The sequence below is a fragment of the Bos indicus x Bos taurus genome, chromosome 14, assembly GCF_003369695.1.
Source record: "Bos indicus x Bos taurus breed Angus x Brahman F1 hybrid chromosome 14, Bos_hybrid_MaternalHap_v2.0, whole genome shotgun sequence".
Lineage (NCBI taxonomy): Eukaryota > Metazoa > Chordata > Mammalia > Artiodactyla > Bovidae > Bos > Bos indicus x Bos taurus.
The window spans coordinates 7,798,560-7,822,559 of record NC_040089.1 but is presented as its reverse complement, the minus strand read 5'-3'; the positions used below and the strand labels follow the sequence as shown (position 1 = coordinate 7,822,559).

At 50.6% G+C, this 24,000-nt stretch overlaps 1 protein-coding gene across 4 annotated transcripts in view; it reads right to left on the bottom strand.

The window, feature by feature from the left end:
- ST3GAL1 (ST3 beta-galactoside alpha-2,3-sialyltransferase 1) overlaps positions 1-20,463 on the bottom strand; it is an 88,557-nt gene extending 68,094 nt beyond the window's left edge. For 2 of the 4 annotated variants that reach the window (XM_027560784.1, XM_027560783.1), the window contains exons 1-2: positions 20,173-20,463; positions 3,143-3,294 (exon numbers count right to left, since the gene is read on the bottom strand). The gene's annotated coding sequence lies outside the window, so the exon portion shown is untranslated. Of the gene's footprint in view, positions 1-3,142; positions 3,295-19,530; positions 19,555-20,172 lie in introns of those variants that run through there. The other 2 variants (XM_027560785.1, XM_027560787.1) reach the window with 2 other exon arrangements.
- Positions 20,464-24,000: the final 3,537 nt, after the last annotated feature.

Below are 24,000 nucleotides of genomic sequence, written 5' to 3'. Positions count from 1 at the left end.
CAGCAGCCCCTGCTTGCTGCCCCCCTTCACTGTTTTATCTGCAGTGGGATTCAGTTCCTTAAATATCTTAGAGTCACCTTCATGGGCCACCATGTCTACCCTGTGATCCTCCCGGGGCCCCCTCTGCCTGCCCCCAGCCCTGCCACTCACAGATCCAGTTCTTACTGCTCAAGGCCAATCTCCTGCCTTCCCCGCCGTTTGCCAGCACGTGAACTCTCTGGGTCTCTGTCTGACTAGAACAGGGCCTGGTGCATCAAGAGATCTGAGAGCTCTCTGACTCACTTCTGATTTGGTTGAAGCACAAATAAAAGTAGCACGGATCTACTGCACATTCTGCAAATATTCTGCTGAGAGCTGGGAACACAAATGTATTTACGTTAAGGCCTCTGTGCTTAAGTAGCTCCCTCTCAGAAAACCCCAGTGCGAGAGGAAATGCCTGCTCCCCAGAGAGGCCCAGTTCTGTAATCACACCTTCAACCAGATCAAGGTCTCTGCAGGCCTAGGACAGCAGCCACACGCCACCCGCCAGGAAGCACACAGGCACACCGCAATCACACACGGACGCACATCTCCACCACGTGCATCGCCACACGTCCTGTTACATGTGACACGGCTCTATCAGTGATATAGTCATAAGCACAGCTCCTGGGGTGTGACGCAAAGGAGACAGTGTCCACCTGCATCATTTGGCTCTCTTGCTGCTTCGAGGGCCTGAGATGCCCTGATCCACGGGGACAAATGCTCCCCCCACCTTCTCTGTTTCTTCCCTCTGAGACTGTTCCGTCTCCCAGGGCCATCTGATCAAATGTCAGCCTGCAGACAGGCACTCTCTGCAAGCATGCCACATTCGCTGGCTGCATCACTTTGCACAAGTTAAGGAATTTTTCAGAATCTTGCTTCCTCCTCTGAACTTGGGCCACTGGGATTTTGTGAGCAGTAATGGCCAGGAAGGGGTTTGGACAGGATCTGATCCATAGTTTAGTAAATGTGGTGAGTGATGGTGCTGACAGCAGGGGCGGGGTGACTCCAGCATTTAGATGTGCATCAAGAACATTCCAGCACCATCAGTGTGCACGTAAGGTGGTTTTAACACAGAGATAGGTTGAGTTAGAAATGGGCTTCTCAGGTGGTGCCGCAGTAAAGAATCCATCTGCCAAAGCAGGACACACAGGTTCAGTCCCTGGGTTGGGAAGATCCCCTGCAGGAGGGCAAGGCAACCCACTCCAGTATTCTTTCCTGGAAAATCCCATGGACAGAGGAGTGTGGCAGGCTGCAGTCCATAGGGTCACAGAGTCGGACGTGACCGAGCGACTGAGCACACACCCACACGTGTGAGTTAGAAATAGTCTAGATGGTGTGTATATGTACATATAGAAACACGTATATATGATGTGGGTGGATGTATATGTGAAGATGTATGCATAAGAACATGGGTGTGTGTATAGCCATGCACACACCCCCCACCCATTTCACATTGCCCACTCCGTCTGCCCAGAGGGCCTGGGAGCAATGCTACCCTAGTAATAAAGGACACGCCTTGTCACCAGATGGCACTTCTAAATAACATCCTGCACTGAAGAGCACCAGGATTCCTTGAAAAATGCTAACTCTGAGGCTGGGCAGAGGAAGCACAAAATGAGGCTAGAATATTGTGTCTCACCAACAAGTAAGAGAGTGATCAAAAAACCAACAGGGAGATGTTAAAAAGATGCCGCAGACATCCCTCACTGGATACATTTGGGACAACTTTAAAATATCAAAAGAACTAATGATAACAAAGGATTAAAATTTATTAAGTACAGTTAAAATCTGCCAGTTCACAACCCGCATAAAGAAGGAAAGGAAGGAGGAATGTTCTTTTCTATGGTGGAAAACCAACTAACAAATGAAAAATAAACAATGAGATGAGAAAAATCGCTATTTGGTAACCATGCTGATAATAAACTGATGCAGGGAAGAACCATCAATAGATGCTAAAGCTCGTGTGGCAGATTAAGGAGTAAAAGGATGTTTACAGAGTCTTAGAGACGCTCCCAATAAGATACTTGATAATTACAAAAATGGAATGGTAATTTCACATGCAGACACCTTGCAGAGGCCACCTCAACCAGATGACAAAGCAACATCACCAGCTCTGAGACAGACCGACACCCTCCTCCTAACAGGAGACGCTGAGGACCCAGCATCAGTTCTGTGGGATTCCTGGCAAGAGCCCACAGCCTCAATCGAATCACAAGGACACATCAGACAAACACAAACTGAGGGATATTCTGGAAAATAATTGGGTTGACTGTGTCAAAAAAGGTCAGTGTTGTGAACTACAGATCAATGTTAGCAGCAAATCAATGCTCAGCTTCTGACTCAGCTGCACTGTGTTTATAATAATGCTGGGATATATAAAATGCTAACATTGAGAAATCTGGGTAAAGGGTACCCATGACTATTCTTGCAAGCTTACCTGTAAATTTTCAATTATATAAAAATGAACTAACTGAAAAAAACTCGTTTTTAATTGAAAAGAATGCTCTGGGTTTAACTTTATTTAATTTTCATTTATTAAAATTTAAATAGCCACAGATGGAGTGGATATCTGTGGACAGCTCAGCTCTAGACCAGGGACCGACACATTTTGTTTTTGTCTTAAGGACCGGTCTGTACATATTTCAACCTTTGGGGCCACACTTTCTCTGTCGCAATGGTTGCTGTGGTGTGACATACCACAGATAGCCCTGATGGATGAGCTTGGCTGAGTGCCAGTAAAACTTTATTTGTAAAACATGGCCAGGAGGGACTTGTCCTGTGGGTCACAGGGTTTTCTGGCTGAGTGCTCACCCCAGGACACGCCAGACTGTCATTGCACCAGACTGTGATTGTAGTGCTTCTTTGGGATGACAGGCACTTGTCATAGAAGGATCTCCCAGTTTTCATGAGAGCACAAAGACCTCTAAAAAACAGAGAGGTTGCTTGATATTCTAAGAGGCGCACGTTTCTCCTGGAGGGAGAAAGCCCTCTTTATGGAATACCCAAGTTGCAAAGAGATCAAGAAACAGGGGCAATCTCTCCCACCTCCATCTTCTCCCCACAACCTGATGTAATCCACAGAAGAAACAGGAAAGAGTTTCTCACTGGTGTTAGTCATTACCTCAGTGGGCTGAGGGAGTGTCCATCTCTGCTCTTCAGACGACTGTCCCGGACACAAAGCTCAGAGTGTCTGCTCACCACAGCCCCTGGAGATGCTGATCACTTCTACTGGCATTTCCACATCAGAAAGGTTGAATTTGAAAACAGTACCAGCTGGAAGTGAAGATGATAGAAGCTTGTCAGCTTTGACGTTTCACTCACCGCCTTTTGAAGATGACTCAACATAATTAAAAAGCATTTACCCACTTCCGCATTCACCCAGCCAATGATTTATACATCAAATATTTTGTAAATAAACCCCTATTCTGTTCCATGCTCAGAGTCAAGTGCCAGAGACAGAAAGGTGAGTAAAGTATCGTTCATACCCTTCCAGGAGCTCAGCCTGGTTGAGGAAACAAATAAACAAACTGGGGAAGTATGATACGAGGGTGTGCATGATATCTGGGGAAGAAATAGCCAACTCAGTCTGAAAGACAAATCTGAAGAGGAGATGGTATTTTTAGCTGCTCCTTGATCAGGGTACAAGCAAGATGCTGTTTGGCAAAAGAAAAGCCTCAGGGGAAAATGTCTTTCAGGACAAAGATAAAGAAATAGGTAAGATGTGAAGGTGAAAATTGTGAGACCAAAGTTAGGATAAACCAGGCTGAGGCTGGACAGGAAAGGCCTTTCGAAGACCTCGTCTGAGAACGGGAACAGAGACCCTCAGGTGAGTTCTTTCTGTGTGCCAAGCACTGCAGTGTGCAGACCATGGGTTTTCTTAGCTGACACTCTCTTGAAATCCAAGGTGCCCAGATTGATTATTCCCACAACACGGATGGGCAGCTGAAGCTTGGAGAGCTGACATGAGTGGAGCTGCCCTGCATGACAAAAGCAGTAAGTGGCAGAGAGGAGGCTGTGACAGGACACACCCATCCTGTCTGCTTCCAAAGCCTTCATCTCAGCCACTGCGAGAGAGGATTTTGGTGAAGGTCCCCTATTACTCACATCACCTTGCAGCCTACCCTCTGTGGTGGGGCTTTGCCACCTCTCCCACCACAAAGTGAAAGCCGTTTCTCCACCCTTGGAGTCCGAACTTGGCCATGTGGCTTGCTTTTGAACAATAAGCTGATGATAACAAACTTGACACAAAGAAAGGCTTAAGAATGAGTAGACAGAGGACTTCCTCTGGCTTGCTGCTGGGAATCATTCTGCAGTCACAGGAGCACACCTGAGCTAGCCCCTCCAGGATGAAAACCAACCAACATGGGGAGAAGCTTCAGCCCCCCGAGATGAGCCCCCAGGCTTGCAAGGGAGGCTACTACAGGCAGTTGAGCACCAGCCAAGTGGACTAGTCCAAAAGAAACACCTAGTCTACTTACCCACCGCATCAGGAAAAATAATAAATGTTTATTGTTGAAGGTGCTAAGGTTCGAGACTGTTTGTTACGCAGAGAGAGCTAGTTGATACAACCAAGTTATCCTCACTCTGCTGGCAGTGAGACCACATGCTTTTTGTGTCAGAAAGAAAAGTCAGCCTGTGCCGTCCATATCAGCCTGATTGTCAAGAGACGATGAGGGCCAGGGATAAGGCTGGGCCGTGGGCAAGACCAGGAGGAGAAGATTCAAGAACTATTTTACACATAAAATCAACAGGATTTAGTGATCAACTGACTCCAGATTTGTCTACAGGCATCTGGTGTTGATGATAAACAGACTCTATCTGGAGGTCCTGATGTAGGCGGGATGTTTATACAGAAGAAACACAGTGGCCAGAGCAGCTAGGGGAAGTTCCGGGAATGAAAGTTTTTTCAGCCCCAGTTATCTGGAAAAATGAAGGGGGAGGAGGCTCACTGCCCCCAGCCTCCAAATGGTGTCTACCACCTCCTCCAATGCCAGAGGGGTCCTTGTACACTGCAGCTCACACCTTCCTCCCTCCCATTACTGACTCACACCATCCTCACCCACACTCTACTCACCCTTCAGGTCTCAGTGTCAGCGTACTTCCCAGGGACATCTCTATGGACAGACAAAGCCAGGCACTGCCATGACACATTCCCAGAATTCCCTGCGCTCCTGCAGAGCATCGTTCACAGCCCCGTAATTCCAGGAGGCGAGAGTGAGGCAACTGTCCTAGACGCCACTCTACAAGCCACCACCCAGCTTCCCCCCGGGGGAAAGTCAATTACTATCTCCTGAGTCAGAGAATGAGCAAAGCAGTTCATGCACCACACTTCCAAGATGTTTGCTTTGACACCATGCTCTCCTTACCCTGAAATGGGTTAGGGAACCTTACAGGGACTCCATGGTTTCCTGTGCTGATCTCCCCTGGTTCATTCTTCCGTTTAACAAGAATTTACAAGAATTTAACAAGAATTTAAGTGCAAGCCATCACTTCAGTTCTATCGGCCATTGTTCTCATGAGACTGAAGGCCTTAGGGGTGGTGGAAAGGATAGTATTTTACTGACTTTACCTAAAACTAGATTTCCCCACCCCCACTGGACACTGTATGGGTAAAGGGGGCACTTGGGGGTGGGGGCACTCAGTAATGACTATAGAATGAATGAGTAAGTGAGCATCACTACCCACAACAGCCAAGAGATGGAAGCAACCTAAGTGTCCATCAACAGATGAATGGACAAAGAAGATGTTTATATATATATATATATATATATAAAACAGAATACTACTCAGCCCTAAAGATGTGAGAGAGATATATATATATACATACATACATATACATATATATAAAACAGAATACTACTCAGCCCTAAAGAAAAGAATGAAATAAAGCCATATCAACATAGATGGACCTAGAGATTCTCATGCCAAGTGAAAGTAAGCCAGACAGAGATAAATATCACATGATATTAGTTATATGTGGAATCTTAAAAAAAATGAACTTATTTACAAAACAGAAATAGACTCACAAACATAGAAAACAAACTTATGTTTACCAAAGGGGAAAGGGGGGCAGATAAATTAGGAGTTTGAAATTAAAATATACACACTTCTGCATGTAAAATAGATAACCAACAAGGAGCTACTGTATAGCACAGGGAATGACACGCAATATCTTGGAAACTGCATTGGATTTCCAACCCCAACTAGCAAGCTTGCAACCATGGGGCCTTTAGAAACGGGATCTGTGCCCCACAAGCATCACCCACCTTCCAGAGCCTGGGGTTCTCAGCTGCTCTAACAGGACCCAAGGCACTGATCACACAGAAGAGAGGACCCCACTTGCTTACCTGCTGGGCCCAGGAGAAGGAGTCTCATCAGCTACTTTGACTCTCCCTGATTTCTGATTTTAATTGATCCTTTAAAATCTCTTCTTGTTTTGAATAATTGTATTTATGTATATTTTTGGCTTTGCTGAGTCTTCGTTGGTGCGCAGGTTTTTCTCTAGTCATGGTGAGCGGGGGCTACTCTCGAGTTGCAGTGCACAAGCTTCTCGGGGCAGTGGCTTCTCCTGTTGCAGAGCATGGGTTCTAGGGCTCACAGGCTTTAATTGTTGTGGCTCACGGGCTTAGTTGCTCTGTGGTATGTGGGATCTTCCCAGATTAGGGATTGAACCCATGTCTCCTGCACTGGCAGGCGGATTCTTTACCACTGAGCTGCCAGGGAAGCCCTAAAAATCTCTTCTAACATCCCACATCACAACTTTCTTCCCTATGCCCTCCTGCCCTGCATCTTCTTATATTCCTCCTACTTTCCCAAGGCTTCCACAATTGTTTCTAACTCAATTCTTAAAAATGGTGAAATGTGTTCCTACACAGGGACTACATAGGAAAACGGATCAGATGTAATCCTCATTTTTGGAAAGGGAGCAGAAAAGCTCATGTGACTCTCCAAGGTACAAATGAAGAAACTGAGGCCTGGAGAGGTGGGCCCATGGATCACACAGCTGAGAACAGGGCTGTGGGAACATGGACCAGAGGCTTCTGATTCCAGGCTCAGGGCTTGCCCCCTCATTTCTCTCCATCCAACTGGCAGCAACCAGCTACCAACTGGGTCCTTAATGGTAAACTGCTGGGCTTAAACCAGGAGACCTGAGGCAAGAAACATGCCCACAAATTCCAGCCGGTGCACAGATTAGGACAAATTCCAGTCAAACGAATCAGCGAGTTCTCACTTCTCCTAATCTGGATTCATAAATCATTCCTTCTTTGCCCCTGTTAGTACATCTACCACCTGAAATTCCTCTCTTCTGTGCAACAGAATGCAATAAATCTTATAAGAGAGCGTGTTCTCCAATTCTGTTTCTTCTTAGGATAGAGCAGGGAACAGGATATGAAACTCTCCATCACACCTGGAGTATAGCAGTTTGCTTAATAAAGCATAGCCTTTCTCCTCCAAGTCAAAAAAAAAAGAAGATCATCTGAAAAATTATTAACACTGGGCCTAGGTGAAAAAAATACTGCTGTGCTTTTAAATTGCAGGAATCTTTTCTCAGAGGCCCACGGTCATATCATGTTCCAAAACAGTGTGGCTGGCTAGCAAGGTATGCCAAGCAGAGGAGGCCAGCCACACAAAGTCTAGCTGTGTGAGTTTAGAAAAACAGCCTTTCTCTGAGTCATAGTTTACTTACTAGTAAAATGGAAACTCTACCTCCTTCAATGCTTTACAGGGCTGTGCTGCAAAGCAAGAGAATAAGAAACAACATGAAGTTGCTTTAATAAAAATTATAAGGTAAAACTAGCACTGGTGGTAGTAGCAGGTACCATTTTTAAATGTTTGTGAAGATTTTGCCAAACTAGGCCCTTTGTACTCAAAAGTTCAGTGGCTCCTCATAATGGTCCTGTGATGTGTGCAGTATTATTATCTGCAATCACTGTGTAGATGAGTAAGCGGAGGCTTGCAGAGATGAAGTAACTTGCTCATGGTCATAGTAAAGAGTGGAGCCTGAATGATGAACTAATTCCTAGGTGGACTCCATTTAAGATCAGGACTAACACGGCTCCCTTCAATCAGTGCTTACTGAGCTTCTTCTGTGCTGTGCAAGCACTCTGCTCTGCCCTGATGGGGACGGCAGTACACTTGCAGGCTCTTCCAACTGTGGGGAAGGGGACTCGGGCAGACAGTAAGAACCACCTCACTCTGTACCCAGTGAGAGAGGGCACGGGTTAAGTGGGTGGCATTCAGTGATCATGGAGGATGAGAAAAAGAACTGAAACTGGCTAGATCAGCTTGCTTTGAGAACGGATGACGCAGAAGAGCAAGGGTAAACGGTGAGATGCCCTAGAAAAGCCTGTGTAAGTGCTAGAATGTCGGGCAGGACTGAAAGTGGGGTGTGAAGGCAGAAATTCTGAGCATGCAAACCACAGATGACAGAGCTAATAACGAGAGCGAAAGGAAGCTGAGTGCAGCAGCTTGGCCCTCTCCAGGGTTTCGCCGCACCTCCCCCATCTTGGTGTGTGGGCTGAAGAAGCCAGTCAGAACTCGGGCAAGAAGCAGGTATGTTCACCAGGCTGGGAAAGCTAGCGTGCACCCTCCCTCTCTGAAAGGGTTCCACATGCTGGAGTCCTGAGAAGGAGTGGATTTCTGAATCCAGGGCCTGACTGTTTAGCTCTGGCTGCTCAGCCAAGGGAGATATTATTATAACAACAGCTACCATGGAATGCATCCGGACAACAAGGCCAGCACCACAGTCACATTCCACGTGTGTGATTTCATTCAACCTGCGAGGCCAGCCTCTTGAGGGTGGTAGTCTTATCCCCATTTCAAGGATGCAGAAACTGAGGCTCTGAAAGAGTAAGGTATCTGCCCACAGCCACACAGTTAGAAATCAGCAGAGATGTGATTCAAAGCCAGGGCCGTCTTGAGCCCCAGGCTTCCTCTTCACCCTCCAGCCTGGTTGGGCTCCAGAAGGGTGTCCTCCTACACCTCAAATCCCACAGGCCTGGGATGGGAGGGGCAGCATGGTCCCCTGGGCTGTCCAGTTGCCATGCTCCCTGTGGTCATCCATGGCCCCCCAGTTACCTCTGCAACCAGACTGGAAATCTCCAAGTGGCTTTCACTTTCTAATTTCTCAGCATCTGAGTACAATGAGCTCTTGAACCCCAAAGAGATAGTCACCACTTCTCACACCAGAGCAACGCAAACACTCCCACGTGGACTACCCAGGAGCTGCTCAGGCCTCTGCCTCCCACCCACTGCAAACCTCAGTTTGCTGGTTCACCTAAAATGTGGGTCTGCCTAAATCTCTTTCTACTCGCAGGAAAAGATACCTTGATCACGGCTGGAAGAGGGCAGAGCGGTTGGGACCCACAAAGCGGGTGCCTTGAAGTTTTCCTCTTTCTCCTTCTACTGATCATATGGCTGGGGAGATGCCCTTGGCTCCAAATGTGGGTCCCACTCCAGGGTCCCCCATGCCCTGGCTCTCCCATCTTCCAGCCTGAAGACCATCTTTCCTCTGGGCCTTTCCCCTACCCTTTCCTGCCTGATTTATCTTAACTCTCAGCCAGAAAGATGGGTGGTGGTGTCCCCAGAGTCCTGGTGGGGAGACTGAGGCTCAGGCATGGTAGGCACTTGCCCCACACTCCACAGCTAACAAACGGTGGACCTGTTCTCTCCCCTAACCTCAGCCTTCACTGACCTCTCTGCCCTCCATGGTTTCCAGGGCAGGAGGTGCCCTCGTGGATGTTCTTGTTGGGTACCCTGATTTTGCCTGCAGAGGAGGGAGATGGGAGGCTGGGCAGCCTCCCCGGGGCCTGGTGGGCACTGTTTCGTGTCTGTCAGAACTGGGAGAAATCGTGACACAGGCACGTGTTTGTTTTCTAGGCAATCATGGCCAAATGAAGGAGGCTGAACTATGTACTTTGGGGCAAGACAGTGGATGAGGGGAAAGAAAGAAGGAAGAAAAACAAAGAAGGGAGAGTGAGAGAGCGTCAGGGAAAAAAACCAGTGCTGACCGTGAAAACCTTGGGCTGGAGGACACGCTGGCATCACGCAGCATCTGTCCTGTCCATAGCGAATGTGACCGAGTGCCACCAGTAAGTGTCCTAATTATAGTCCTTTGAAGTATCGTTTGGTGAAGGAGGGCCTTCATTCTTTTCAGCCTCTTATCTGATTCCCGGATTTCCCTGATAGCTCAGCTGGTAAAAAATCTGCCTGCAATGCCGGGACCCCAGTTCGATCCCTGGGTCAGGCAGATCTGCTGGAGAAGGGATAGGCTACCCACTCCAGTATTCTTGGGCTTCCCTGGTAGCTCAGCTGGTAAAGAATCTGCCTGCAATGCGGGAGACCTGGGTTCGATCCCAGGGTTGGGAAGATCCCCTGGAGAAAGGAAGGGCTACCTACTCCAGTATTCTAGCCTAGAGAATTTCATGGACTGTGTAGTCCATAGGGTTGCAAAGAGTCAGACATGACTGAGTGACTTTCACTCACTATCTGATTCTCAGAACAACTGAAGGGAAGTGGAAGGAAGCTGCTGTCACATGGGGGTGGACGGGACACGTGGGGGTGTGCTGGCAGGGGACCAGTCCCCACCTGGGGGGCCTGAGGTCAAGTGGCCCACTTCCATGAGCCTTGGTGTTCTCAACTGTCAAAATACTGAAAACAAGAAGGACCGAAAAGCCCTGTTTAGAAGGTTAAATGAGTGCAGAGTGTCCAGAAGTGGTATTTCCTGGGAACGGGACTTAGGGAGGAGAGAAGGGCAGAGAGATGCCAGAATTCACAAAAACCAACATGGACTTGCTCAGAGGGCCATCTCAGGGAGACTGGGGGTCAAGAGGGAGTTCTAGGAGACCGAGGAGAAAACACAATGGGGATCACTAGAGGAGGAGGCCTGCCCGGTGGGGTTACCTAGGAGCCCTTGGCACCCCGGTCTGTGCCTGCTGCCGCGTCCTGTGCTCTGCACATTGGAAGCTCGTCTCCAGGACACCTTGAGCTGCCCAAGTCAGCCGTGACAGCCCTGAACTCAGGGTGGTTTCTCACTCTGGCTCCGCCTGCTAATGAGGAATCATATGGGTCAGGCCTCTACCTGAGCTATCTCAGTGGTGAAATACAGGGCAGGGAGCGTCTAAAATGTCATGTCCAAAGTCTCCAGAGGACCCTCTCTACTACTAGTGTCCAGGGGCCACACCATAGCTTCTTAAGCCCAAAGAACTTTCCCAGCCTTAAATTCAGACAGCTCCAGAGATGCCCCACCCCCACCTTACCACCTCCTTCAGGAAGTCCTCTGTGGATGGAAGCTCTGTGTGAGGAGGAGCTTTCTAATCCACAGAGGTGTCCAGAAATCAGAGGGCCATCACTGGCAACATTCAAGCAGAGGAGCATTAACCACTTGGTAGAGTCAAAGTGAGGAAACAATTCAGGGGAAGCTGAGCAAGGCATTGCTTAACTCGAAAGCTGATGATGATCGCAGCATGCACTCTGCGAGCACTTATAAAGCAGGCACTCGGCAGGGTCCTGTTCTAAACACCTTCCAAGTATTAACTCATCTAGTACCTACCAGGTGGTAGGTGCTTTTATTATCCACAGTTTTAGAGATGAGGTGCTGGAGGCACAGAGAGGTTATGAAACACACTGAAGGTCACACAGCAAGCCAGTGGCAGAGCCAGTACTTCCACTGAATGAATCAATGAATGACTCAGTCGATGAATAATTGAAGTCTGGAGTAGCGGAAGGTTGAACAAGGGCACTGCTGAGGATCTTTGCAAATGCTCAGATTTGACAATTCTTTCTGATTTCATGCTCTTTAAAGGTACAGCCTTTGTAACTTGTTATCATTCAATCAACTCAACGCACAACACAACTTATGTTCAGAGAAAAAGAGAAGCCCCTTCATTCCATTCCAGAGGCAAGTTTCCAAGGACACAGGGGTATTTCGATATTCCAGCCTGCCTCCAGGTCCATCACATCTTTTCTCCTTGTTTGGATGTTTGGCATTGTAGAGATGTTAGGGGAAACACACTGACTGAAACCCCTCACCTGGCCAGGCGTCATAGTAACTGTTCGCGTGAGTTGTTTTATCACTGGAGGTTGTGGTAAGGAACATGGAACTAATAAGCCAGCACCAACAGGAAGAATTCGGGAAAGGTCAAAAGGAGACCCCACGTGTCCTTCCACCTCCCAGAAGCCTTCTTGCCAGCATCCATGCTGGCTGAGCTATGCGTGCACCGCCAGGAAGGACTCTGAGTCAGTGATTGGCCAAAGACAACCCAGAAACTAACCGCATGACTATAAAACCCCAGACTGTGAGCCTCGTGTCAGAGCAGTTCTCCAGGGCTCCCTCGCCCTGCTGCCCTCCGCCCGGGCACCCTCTCCAATAAAGTTTCTTGCTGTGTGTGTCTCCTTGGCACCTGTGTCTCCTCAGACAATTCATTTCCAAGCGTTAGACAAGAGCCCACTCTCGGGCCCTGAAAGAGCCCCCGCACCCACTTTCTGCAGCGAAGACATCAGTTTAATTTCTATAATCCTATAGTTCATGATGCATTTTTGCGTAGCTCAGTTTGTTCCCTGTCATAGATTACAGACAGAAAATAGAGGAGGCCCTTATGCTGGAACCGATTTTTCAAACCATTCTGAGAGGTGTTTTTTTTCATTTGAAATTACCCTTAGGCGGTGGTGCACAGCCTTGCTATCTTCTAATCTCTCCTTTTCATTTTAATTTCCTTTCTTCCCCAAGAATATGCTTCTGAACAACCAGGAATACCCCCCACTAAGACATTCTTGTTGGTGGCAGCTAACGTTTCAAAGCAACAGTTTTGATTCATCAGACTCTCCACCAGGTGGGAGGATTAACGGTGTTTTCAAGGAAGAAGAACAGCCAACACTTTCTCCATTGTGAAGGTGTCATTAGTGTGAAGTAAGTCAGAAAAAGAAAAACGAACACCGTATGTGAATGCATCTATATGGAATCTAGGAAAATTTGCAGGGCAGGAATGGAGACGCAGACGTGGAGAAGGGACTTGTGTTCACAGCAAGGGGACAGAGACAGAGGGACAAGTGCAGAAAGTAGCTCAACATAGACACACTGTCACGTGTACAGTGGACAGCTGGGGAGAAGTTGCCAGACAGCACAGAGAGCCCAGCCTGGCACCCTGCGATGATCTAGAGGGGTAAGATGTGGGGAGGGGAGGGAGGCTCACAAGGGAGGGGATATATGTATGATTATGGTTGACTTGTGTTGTTGTACGGCAGAAACCAACACAACATTGTAAAAATTAAAAAAATAAATATATAACAAGGGGAAGCTTTTAGTGTCACAACAGCAACTTTTACAATTCATTTTTCTTGCAGCAGACTGCCCGAGAGACACCTGTCTAGGAACCTGGTTAGGTCTACATGCCTGGTGACAAACTTTATACCAAGCCTTCCCGCCCAGTCCTTCTTCAACCCCTGGGCACTGTGTGGGCTCTCTGAATTCAGTTTGTGTGGACAGCCAAAGGATGAGAGCTTGCAGTCAACAATGCTGGGATCCACGTGGACGATCAGAGGCTCCAACCAGACTGCGTGTGTGCTAAGTGACTTCGGTCGTGTCTGACTCTTCCCACCAGGCTCCGAAGTCCATGGGATTCTCCAGGGGATCTTCCTGACCCAGGGATCAAAGCCACATCTCTTCTGTGTCCTGCATCGGCAGGCGGTTCTTTGCCACTAGTACCACCTGGGGAGCCCACTCATGCCATGTCACGTTCAGCCGCCAAGTCGTGTCTGACTCTTTGCGACCCCATGGACTGCAGCACGCCAGGCTTCCCTGTCCTTCACTGTCTCCCGGAGTTGGCTCATATTCATGCCCATTGAGTTGGTGATGCCGTCCAACAATCTCATCCTCTGTTGTCCCCATCTCCTCCTGCCTTCAATCTTTCCCAGCATCGGGGTCTTTTCCAAAGAGTTGGTTCTTCACATCAGGAGGCCATTTAGGAGGCCACCCTCGAAAATGTGCAGGCAAGCTTCCCTGTTCCCAGACTCTCTGTAGGCATCTTCTCTCCAATCGCCTTTTTTCTAAACTCTGTTCCTGTTATTGTTCTATGACTTTGACTCTATGCACTTGTTAGCTGACTCTCTCTCCTGGGAGAAAATTATTTATGGGCAAAATAACCAAACAGTAGGGAAATTATCTAGCGACATGCCTGAGTTAGTGGTTGAGAGCTCCTTTCTGGAGGTTCCACTGTCATCTGCCTCCCTGAGCCTCACCAGCAGACCCCACTTCAACAACCCCTCCCTTAAGGCTTCCCTTGGGATGGCGCTCTCTGGCTTCCTGCTAATACTGAAGCTGGTTCTCAGCCTAGTCCGTTTCCGCTCTGGTGCATTCATACACTCTCTGCATGAACTGTGAGTGGCAGTTGTGGTTGTTATGTGGTGTTGTGTTACATAGTACTGTGTCATATTGTGTTGTTGTGAAGATGAAGTTTTGTTCCCTAAGTTGACTGTAAGATCTAATAAGAATGCTGAGATCCAACTTATGGGATTTTCTGCCATTGTTCTCAGACTTAGCCAAGCAGATAGAGGGAGCAGGCGTTGAGGTGAAGACAGCAAAGGCCAGGATGCAGGGAGGTGGCACCACCAAGACTGGAGGTCATTTCCATGAACCTGGTCACCTGACTGACCTTCAGCTTCCTCATCTGTACAGTTCAAGGTGGAAAGAGTGAAGGTGGGGGTTCCAGAGGGTGAGCAGAGGAAAATGTGTGATGGGGATTCCAGGTGGCTGGATGTGTGGGCTTATTCTTGGCCTAGGAGTCACCTACTTCCCACGAGGGTAGCTCCAGGCACACGGAAGATGTGGGTGAGAGCAAGACTGTGTGACCTTGAGTAAGTCACTACATCCATAAAATGAGGAGGACACGTGTCAGAGTGGAGCACACAGAGGGGACAGACTGAGGTCCACACAAGGTCGGAGCTGCAGATGTTGGCGTGCAGCGGTGGGCATTTCAGAGAAGGTTTGCTTTCAGAGCACTGGGAGTTCTCTGAGCTAGACCAGGGGTGGGGAGGGAGAATGCAGCTCTTCATGATTTGGCCAAATTCAGGGGATTTATTTTGGGCTCCAGTCTGGTCTTCCAAGGAAAAAGGTTTTTTGAAGGTTTTTTTTTTCTTCCCATTTTCTTTTCTTTCTACTGAGCCTTTTATTTCTGAAAAGGTAAATGCCCAATTAGAAGGATTTTCATCTTTCATGCAGAGTTGTTTTAGGCTTTTTGAACATGAAACGATCTTTTGGAGTCATTCCACCCTCTCAGAGAAGTAGCCAGGTTTGCTTTGGTTGTGTTTTTCGGTTGGGTTTTTCTCAAGAGCCCTCTGCTAAGTAAATATGCATGAAGGGAATTTTTAGCCACTCCGGTCTGTTGGTTCCATGTGGATTCAAATGGATGTATATTTAATGCAGCACAATCTATTACAGTATCGATATTGGTTTGATTTTTTTTAAGGTATCTAGTGAAATTTGGAGAATGTATTTTCTTTGTACCCAAACAGGGACTTTCCAAAAGTCATTTGCAACTTCTTCTTTTTTTCTGCCACATAATTTAGAGCTAACATTTTCCTCTGAACTCTGAATGACTATAAATAATTTTTAGTTTGTACTTTATAATCTTGTATGAGTTCCAGAATCAGGCCTAGTTAGATAGCTTTTATGTATCTTAGAGGAGAAAAAATATATATGTATACATACACACAGAAGCAGATGAAATGGTCCAAACATCCTCAGGTATTTTTGGAAGGGAAAAAAATCTTTAATATAAGATTATTCAAATAGTATTCCTTGAATATTGAATAAGTTACAAGGACCATGATGGCACACAACCCACTTCTATACCAACAGGTCTGGATCTAGACCTTTTCAGGAACAAAAGGTAGCATTTGTTGAGAGACTCTCATTTATCTTTCACATCAACTATCCAGAGCATCAGGGCTTCCCAGGTGGCACGGAGGTAAGGAGTCTACCTGCCAAGTAGGAGACACGGGAGACTCAGGTTCAGTCCCTGGGCTGGAAAGAGCCCCTGGAGGAGGAAATGGCAACCCACTCCAGTATTCCTGCCTGGGAAATCCTATGGACAGGGAGCCTGGCGGGCTGCAGAGTCGGACATGACTTAGCAACTGAACAACAGTAACTGTGCATTCAAGAAAATGCCTTTGCTCTCCAGCAGCCTGACTTACGCCTAAAAGAATTCCCCAAGGTGCTCATGGGTTGTCTCCTCAATGACTCTTTCCATGGGTCCCCCAAGGCAGAAGAATCCTTTCTTCTCTGTCAAAACCCTGCCTCAGCCCATGCACATTTCCACTCTAGTGCAAACCACACCGGAGGGTAACCCTTCACGTCCGCACGTAGGGGATAGGATCAACCACGTGTCCAGCACCTTGCATGGTGTCAGGGACACAATAAGTTCCTAATAAATGTTGGTTCAACTGAAATCAAAATAGTCCAACAACAAAACTTAAAGAAATAAGAAAACCCCATTTCTAATACCAAGCAGGACCCTGTGCGGCTCTTGGGCATAAAAGATCGACTTCGCCATGAGAGTGCACTCCTCAAGGCTCCAGGAGGGAGAGCAGGAGGCACACTGTTGGCAAGGGGTGGGCGAGGCTTGTCTGTGATGCCAGGGAGGCCTGGAGGGTACTGAGGATGAAGCTGGAGGCAAAAGCAAATGGCGGGGAGTGGGGTGGAGGTGCTGCCTTCACAAGGAAAAGGCTCAAAGGGCCCCAAGGTGATGTCAGCAGAGCTCCGAGTCTCTCATTTCCCACAGTGAAACTGAGACCCTGAGCCTGAAACTGTCTAGGTGCCAAGTGGTCAAGCCATTGTTCACTGGCCGAGGCCAGAACACAGGCTCTTGCTGGGGTCTGAGGCTGGGCTCCCGGAACCACATTAGTGTGGGGCGGGGGCACCCAGATCCTCTGCTAGGCCAGGGCAGGGGTGAGGTGGGGGCTGGTGCGGCAGGATCCAGAGGGTTCCACAACTGGAAAAAGTGCATGGAAGCCTTACCCTAGAATAATTCTTGGTGACCAGGCCAGCTCTTTTCACCCGCCCATGATGGGTGTGTGCAGACATGCACGGAGGACTAACTGGGAAGCCGTGCAAGGTTTTAAGTGGATTTTATTTTTTGCTTTCTTGGCTGTTTTTCATGGTGTGGGAGGGGACTTCAGGGGAGGGTTAAGGTTTAGATCCTATAAGGCAAAGCCTGTTCAGATACAAATCCTCTGAGTCAGCAACAGACTCAGGCAAGGTTAACTGACCAGAAGATTAAGAGGCCCCTATGGGGCCTCTGTGGGGCTCCCACAGGGCTGCAGACAGCTGGCCTCCAGCTGATGCTCCTGGGGTTGGCAGTGGAGAGAGGAGACAGACACCCACCTGCACAAAACCCTCCCCACCAGGCCCGCAGATAGACCCAGCCCACCAACACTGGCACACTGAGAGCTCCAGACAGACAGTACTAGGACTTCAGGACCTTAGGTCTGATGAGCCCGGCCTGTGCCTCCAAGTGGAAACAGTCCTGAGGTGAGCAGGAGGCCACTGCTGATAAGAGCCTGGAGGAGCAGAATGTGCACCCCTTAGAGAAATTCCTCTGCCCAACACTTTCTGTTTTTTCCTTATTTTTTTTTTTTAACTCTAAGCCCAGTGTTCCAGGGGGGTGCTGGTGGTCCCGCCACCAACAGAGGAGGGAAGTCAAGGCAAGACTCTGCCGGCACCCAGGCCCTAGCCTTGCCAGGGAGGCAGACCTGGGGAGGCAGGCCTGGAGAGCAAATGCAGGCCTTGCAAAACTCAGGACAGCATATTTCCACCCACGTGGAATTCTTCAAAGCAGGGGACGGCTCCCCCCCTACTTATTCTGTTATTTATTCCACAAAATAAATTTTTCATAGGATGAAATTCCTTTCGTGCCGACTTGAGGTCAAGGCATATGAATATATATGTGTGTAAACATACGTATGTATATATACTTATACACACACATTCACACAATTCATATAATACGTAGTCTAACATATTTGGAAGGTAATAGCCATGACCCCATTTTACCCTCACTTGGCACAACATCGGGACATGTTAACGTGGGGGATTCGGGTTGGTCTCTTCAGCTACCCGCAGGATTGCAGAAAAAGGCCAGGCCATGTTTGGGGGCAGTAACGGAAGGTGTTAGAAGGTGCAGGGAGCGACCCCTGGCACCCAGTCTCCAGAGCCCCTTCCCATCCCTGTAGCCAAGCGGCAGTTTCCATAGTGGTCGGCAGGGGGCAGTGCACTTTGCCTTTTCTGAACCTGAGGAACACAGTCGCTCAGCTCCCCAGGGACAAAAAAAAAAAAACAAAAAACCTGATGGCTGCGCCCGCATCTTCTTAGAATAGCCCATCTTTGAGCCCAGCGCGCAGTAGGTGCGCAAAATACGTCTAGAAGTCAAAAGCTCTGGACAGGGCAGATGGATGCGAATTCAATAATAGTAAACGTGGGGAGAAAGAGGGAAGAGACACCGTGGCCTCCGCCAGCGCCTTCCCAGGAAGGGACCTTTTCACACCTTTCGCACCTACTGTGTGCCAGACGCGACAGCTGGACCACCCAGTCCCCAGCGGACCTCATTTTCCGAGCTGGAGAGTACCGCTCGCCCAACACACACAGCCGCAGAGCGGGAGTGGGTGCTCACTGTCTCCCCGGGGAATCATCTCGGCGCAAATCCACGTGGCGTGGGACCCGGGAAGGGGATGGGCTGGGAGAGGCGAGGGGTTCCCGGAGGTGGGCACGTGAAAGCCAGGCGTATGCCCGATGCGGGGCCGCAGCCAGGAGGTCACTGCCCTCAGGGTCAAGGCTGTCTCCCTCTGTGGGACATGCAGAGCCCGCGAGACGCAGTGACCCGCCCAGCCCCCAGCCACGCGCGCAGTTGCGAGCGGACTCTCGTCTGCTCGTCAAGAGCCCTCACCGAGCCCCACGCTCTGTAGGCTCTATCCGCGACCCTCACGTACGAGGGAGGTGGGACTCGGGTCTCTGGCGGACTAGGGGAGCCCAAAAGATCCCAACACCTTTCCCTGGAGACCAGGCCACGGGATAGAGCGTAGGCGCCCTGGGGCATAACTGTGCCCAGCTAGGGAGCAGCCTCAGTGCCCATCTCAAGTTCAGCCGCGCTGCCTCCCGCAAGGTCAAGCTCAAACACACTCTCGCTTAGTGAAAGAAGGAGCTCAAAGTTGCGCCACCGTCCCGATTTCGAACCAGGCTGTGCCCCCATCTGGGCGCTCTGCCCCAAAGGCACTGCTGCCCGCTCCCGCGCCCGCCCAAGGAGCCGCCCCTGCCCCGCGCAGGTCACACACCCCAGACGCAGATAAGTTGCTAACTTTTGTCGGATTATTTCGCGGCAGCTGCGGCGCCTAACGGGATCCCGGGCAGACTCAAGAGTTTCGAGTTGCAACGGGCACCACCCCAGTCAAACTCCCCTTCGCCCACCCCAGTCCCTCCCTGCCCAACCCGCCACGTCCAGTTGGCCTGCCCCGGGTGCCAACCTCTCCACCGTATCCGGAGCAACGCGGGCCTGCGGTGTCCCCGGGGGCGATGGCCACCTCCCGAATCCGCGCCTGCTCGCAGCGGATTTGGACGCTCGACTCCGATCACTGGGCGGCCTCCGCGCGCCCCCGCACCCCGGTTTCCGCTCTAAAAGGTCGCGCGGCCCCGTCTCCTCGTGGGGTCTTAGCCCACAGGCAACCCCGCGGGCCATTTCGCTTTCGGCGGCCCCGATCGGCGAGATGCCAGCTCTGAGCGCCGAGTGCAGTGTCACTGGGGCCACCCCGGGGACCGCTGCCCCAGACCCGGCGTAGGCTCCCTAGAGATCCCAGCAGCTCTTTTTGAAATGGCTGTATACCCTTGAGCCCGACCCTCCGCTCCGACCTCCTCGCTCTTCCAAAGACCCCGGCGACGCCGCTGCTAAGGAGGGGGGCTCCCTGCGTGTGCCCTCCTCCCTCCCGGCGCCGGGGTCTTCAGTCCACTTCCACGCCCCTGTCACACACTCCCAGATCCTTCCCCACCGCCTCTGTCCCCAGGTCCGGACCATCACCCCCTCCACTCGGAGAACACACACGAAACTGCCCGAGCCCCAAGTCGGGTGGATGTAGCCCCCCGCGCACCCCTAGCTCCCCGCGCTCACTCACCGCGGCCGGAGACACGCGGAAGTTTCCGGGGCTCTGGGGCTGGGGGTGGGTACGGGACGAGGCGATCCGGAGGAGAATAAAAACGGGGGTGTCCCGAACACTCGGCCCGTTCCCGGCTCACATTGCCCCTGCCTCCTCTCTCTCCGCCTCCTCTTCCTCCTCGTCCTCCTCTTCCTCCTCGCTCTGGTCTTTGTCTTTGCAAAGTGTCGAAACTGTCTGGCATAGTGGAGCTCCGCCGGCGGAGGCTGGAGCCGGGGGAGCGGAGAGGCGGGGTGAGCAGGGGGGCGGTCTCGGGAACACCTTCCTCCGGGTGGAATGGGAGGGGGAGGCGGGCGGGCTGGCCGGGGAGGAGCCGGGGCCAGGAGCCGAGAGCCGGGGCGCGCCGGAGCCGAGCGGGTGCCTCTCTCGCGCGCCGCCCTCCGCTTCCTCCGCCCAGCTCCCGCCCCTCGCGGCCCCGCGCTCCCCGGGCGGCCGTCCCCCCTCCCACCCGGCCTCGGCTCAGCTTTCCCCGGGCTCCGGGCTGCCGGCGAGCCGAACCGAGAGAGCCGAGCCACGTGGACTGCAGCCGGCTCTGCGGAGGCCCGGCGGGGGAGACGCTGGAGGCGGCGCGGGGACAGGATCGCCGCCCCGAGCGGGGCTCTGCGGGGACGGTCGCCGCCGGCGGGCTGGCAAGACTGGGGAGGCGCGGCCTGGGGGTGGCCCGCGGGCTCACACCCGCGGAGGAGGCGGCGGCGCACCGAAGAGCCCGCGTGGGTGCGCGGTAGCGGGAAGGGGCCGATCCCCCTGCCGGCGGTGGGGCCAAGCCACCTACTTCCTCTAAGGGCGCGCGAGTCGCTGCGGGACTGAGAGCTGGGGTGGCGGGAGCGGGGCTGGGCGGCTGGTGAGGCCCCGGGGCGGGCGCCCAGATGAGAGCCCGGAGGGGCCACCGCGGCCCGGCCCCCCGCCCTGGCCCTGCCGCCCGCCGCTGCTTCTTCCCTCCCACCCGCCGGGGCTGCGACGTGATCCAGAGCAGGGCGAGCTCTCTCGCCAGCCTGACTGCCAGGACCAGGCCCCCTTTTGGGGTCAGCTTTGCGGATTTGGGCCCTTTCTTCTTTATAGGGAAGTGAGGCGGTGCTGGCGTCTTGCTCTGTAGCAGAATGCCAGTTCTACAGGCTAAGTGCTGGACACAGGATTTAAGAGGCATTACCAAAAAAAAAAAAAAAAAAATCTAGTTTTACAGCTCTTAACTCCTTATTGGGGCTGTTCCTCTTTCACAACTTTTCGGAGGAATGCTACGAGGAAAAAGGCCCAGCTTGGTCTAGGGGGTCAGTCAATTCTTGCAGTGCCCCCGGCCCCAGTCGGAGAGGCCAGCCTTCTGCAATGGAAGCAGAAAGAATAGTCTTAGCTCTTCATCAGAAAGAGATGTAGTGGATGCTCCAGAGTAGGGCCCGCAGGACCAGACTTCTTGGTTGCAACCTGCATTGCCACTCCTTGGATGTGTGAAATTAGGCTAGTTTCAGAATCCCTAAGCTTGCTACCTCTGTGCCTCAGTTTCTCCATCTGTGAAAATAGGCGTAATGCGATCAGTCCCACAAGGTCACTGTGATGACTAAGTGAAAGCATGTATGCCCAATACTAAAAACTCTATACAGCATATTGTCAAATGCCCAGTAAGAGTGTGTTGTGCCCATGGTGGACTTCTCCAGCCCCAGGTCCCTGCCCACAACGGGGGAAGGCCTGGCCTAGGGAATGCGGTGTTGGCACTGGACAAATCCTTCTGGGACATGAAGGAGAAAAGGAGAGATATTTTAAGCTGCAGAAAAGATAATGATTAAACAGGGCAGGGGAGAAAGTGAGAAGATTCTCTACTAGAAAGGGAAGGAAAAGAGGAATAAAGACGTACAAAGCGCAAGTGAGGCACTGGAGGTAGAGGGGCCAAAACAGAAAGCATACTTAGGAATCTGCAGGAGTTCTTCAAGGAGTCCTGCCAAACTGCACCAGGGCACTGCCATCTGGCTATGTTTCCTGGCCTCCAGGGTTTGCAAGAAAAGTTCTGGGTATTTTATGACCTGAGACTCTTGCTTGAACCTATTGGCTTTTGTTTCAGTTCTGGGTGGGGTGGTGGTGGTGGGGGGTGGTGGAGGTGAACCTTCTGGCCTGCGTGGAAGTATCTTGTGGACTTCGCTCTTCCTAAGGTGAGTGTCAGGGTATCTACTGCTCTTGGCATTCCCCAAAATGCTTTAGCGTATGGGATGAGGGGAGCAGAGGTGTTGCCCAGAACAGCAACATCAGCTGCTGTTCTCGGCAGTGGCAGCATCTCTGGGCCACAGGAACCTTCTCACATGGACCTCTGGGACTTAGCAACTGGGAGCATGGCTTGAAGCTTCACCCATATCCAAGTCATCAGAAATACAAGAGCGGCGACGATCATCTTGCTGTCTTCACAGGAACAACTGCCTGCAGTGCCCTATTGGTTTTCCTGATTATATAGTTGGTGACTTTGGCCTTCTGATTTGATTCAGCTTGCTGGGGGCAGGAAATACGATGTGTACTGCTCCCGGCTGACTGCAACGCCCATCTCCATGCTCAATAAAGAGTTTCTAGCTGAATTAATAAAGAAATGTTTATTGCAAGGATCAAATAGTATAATGTACAGAAAAGCACTTCACAGAATAGAAAACGCTTCAGTCATTAAGACTATCCTGTTATCTCCTAGTAGGAGAGAGGATCAGATTGGGCAAGTAAGTGCCCTAGATCATCCAGCTGTTCTGCTCTGCAGCCAAGAATCAAATTTGGCTCTTAGTCACAGCTCTGGGCTTTTGGCAGTTCGCTTAGATGGAAATTTCTTATTAAGTGACTCTGATGAAACATGCATATATCATCAGCTTACTGCTATAAAAAGATGCTCATCAGACGCATCTTTTGCCAGCCTCTGATGGGTTAACCTGCCAAGGCTTTTTCTAACCCTATTTCCTTTCTTTTTACAAGGGTTTTTCTTTTTCTTTTTACCAGGTAGCTGAGAAGGGCTCTCTTCTCCCTTTTTTCCTACAGTCGTGACATTTGGTGAAAAGCACTTCTGACGCCCTGGCCAGTTTCCAGGAGCCCAGATCTGGGGCTGTGTGTCAGGAATGTGTGTCTGTGAGCATTCCAGGTTCTCAGCCTGTGTGTCTCCCAACACGGCCTGCCGGTAACTCCTGTCATGACTGGAGTGTCTGCACAATGAGCTCCCGGGAGAGACCCGACATTGATTTAAGCTCGCCATCACCCCATCCACCCCCACAACGGCTTGAGAGCAACAGCAAAGCTCTCAGTAATAATGGTTAAGAAAATTGATTCCATCCTCTCCTGGTCCCCTTTCTTGGCACATCAGAGTGGAAAGATCCTATTGGGCTCTGATGCCATCTGGGTGATTGTGCAGAAAAGGAAAGAACTGCCTTGCTTGTCAGAGGTGAGTTCAGAGCTGCTGGGCACTTGGTGTTTGGTTTTGGGCAGCATTTTGCTTTGGGTTCTTGGGGCTGTGAGGACCTAGCCCAGCTTTTCCTTAGATATAAAAAAAAAAAAGGGGGATGTACAGACTGATGCTGAAAGTGAGGTGCCAGAAGGGGGAAGGTAGCCTGTGTTTCTGCTCTGGCTCTCTCTGTCTCTCTCCTGCTCTCCTTCTGTTTCTCTCTGCTCTCTCTCCTGCCCATAGACTTTCTCTGTTAGGTCCTGGGTTCACCCCCGAAAGCTTTATGTTTGTGACCCCAGCCCATCCACACTGTGGCAACTGTTCAACCACTCCAGGTTTTAGTTTTTCCAGGAGAGAAATCTGATTGGCAGGTCTCACTCTGTTATAGGTCAACTAGTCAA